This window comes from Malaclemys terrapin, chromosome 17 (assembly GCF_027887155.1).
Source record: "Malaclemys terrapin pileata isolate rMalTer1 chromosome 17, rMalTer1.hap1, whole genome shotgun sequence".
Taxonomy (NCBI): domain Eukaryota; kingdom Metazoa; phylum Chordata; order Testudines; family Emydidae; genus Malaclemys; species Malaclemys terrapin.
In genome coordinates this window covers 26,224,943-26,226,845 of record NC_071521.1, presented here as the reverse complement: position 1 = coordinate 26,226,845, position 1,903 = coordinate 26,224,943, and positions in this window count along the sequence as shown.

The following is a 1,903-nucleotide window of genomic DNA, read 5'->3' as shown; positions in this document are numbered from 1 at the left end:
CCCTCGGTGTCTTTATTGGTGCCAAGCACACCGGGCGACGGACCATTGTTGTCCCCTCGAGCCCTTTAGGGCAGGCAACACATGTATGCCTGTGGCAATGGACCAGCTCAGTGAATGGCCCCGACTTTCCATTTTCCCCTCGGCCAGACAAAGACACCCTCTCTGAGATACATCTTTATACACAGATACAAACAAGTTACTCATTACTCCTGATGTACCAGGGTGCCACCCTCTGACGTATTAGGGTGCCACCCATTGATGTATCCAGGAGCCCCCCATTACCTTGTACATATTGGTTCGATCAAAAAATCTCTATCCATCATGCTGTCATCTTGACTTTTTCCTTAAGATGTGTCAGCGTGTTCCTGTTCTCTTTGGGGAACGTGTTTGCTATCCAGATGTTCTGGTGCCACCTTTCTGGAATGTGTTTGCATATATTTGTGCCTAACACTACTTAGGAATGTATCAGGGGGTAGCCGTGTTAGTCTGTATCTACAAAAACAACAAGGAGTCTGGTGGCACCTTTAAAGACTAAAAAGCAACAGAGGGTCCTGTGGCACCTTTAAAGACTAACAGATTTATTCGGGCATAAGCTTTCGTGAGTAAAAACCTCACTTCTTCAGATGCATAGAGTGAAAGTTACAGATGCAGGCATTATATACTGACACATGGAGAGCAGGGAGTTACTTCGCAAGTGGAGAACCAGTGTTGACAGGGCCAATTCAATCAGGGTGGATGTAGTCCACTCCCAATAATAGATGAGGAGGTGTCAATTCCAGGAGAGGAAAAGCTGCTTCTGTAATGAGCCAGCCACTCCCAGTCCCTATTCAAGCCCAGATTAATGGTGTTGAATTTACAAATGAATTTTAGTTCTGCTGTTTCTCTTTGAAGTCTGTTTCTGAAGTTTTTTTGTTCAATGATAGTGACTTTTAAATCTGTAATAGAATGACCAGGGAGATTGAAGTGTTCACTTACTGGCATATGTATGTTACCATTCCTGATGTCCGATTTGTGTCCATTTATTCTTTTGCGGAGGGACTGTCCAGTTTGGACAATGTACATGGCAGAGGGGCACTGCTGGCACATGATGGCATATATAACATTAGTGGATGTGCAGGTGAATGAGCCCTTGATGGTGTGGCTGATGTGGTTGGGTCCTCTTATGCTGTTGCCAGAGTAGATATGGGGACAGAGTAGGCAACGAGGTTTGCTACAGGGATAGGTTCCTGGATTGGTGTTTCTGTGGTGTGGTGTGTAGTTGCTGGTGAATGTGTGTTTCTGCAATATCAGCCCTATTCTTGCCAGATTCTGTCTGCTTGCAAGCAGGCAAAACCCGACTTTGCTTCTTTGCTTTATATCAACAAAACGACTTTAGTTCAGGCTAGGGTGACCAGACAGTGAAAAATCGGGACGGGGGTGGGGTGTAATAGGAGCCTATATAAGAAAAAGACCCAAAAATGGGGACTGTCCCTATAAAATCGGGACATCTGGTCACCCTAGTTCAGGCCTCAGGCCTCACACCAGGCCTCTGATACAAGGGCTTATGTTTCAGGCCCTCTTCCTACTACATAAACTATACCAGCAAAACGGTCCTGGTGGTTTATACCGGCAAAGTGACTTTGTACCACCTACTTTCACCCACCCTGAACAAATCAAGTTTTACGGGGAATGGTCACAGCTTTGCCAGTATAACCGTATTTACACTAGGGGTATCTTGCTTTCTGGCATTGCCAGGCAACTGAGAGTATCTTCCTTATGAGTGTGCTACAGAATTCAGGAAACAGAGCAGGACCAGGGATATAAAGTTTAAACCAGAACTCTCGTTATAACATGACAAGATGGCTTCTACAAACTTTCAGCATACAGCCTCTGCGTGTATCTACTTCATGTGAGAGACCCCTGA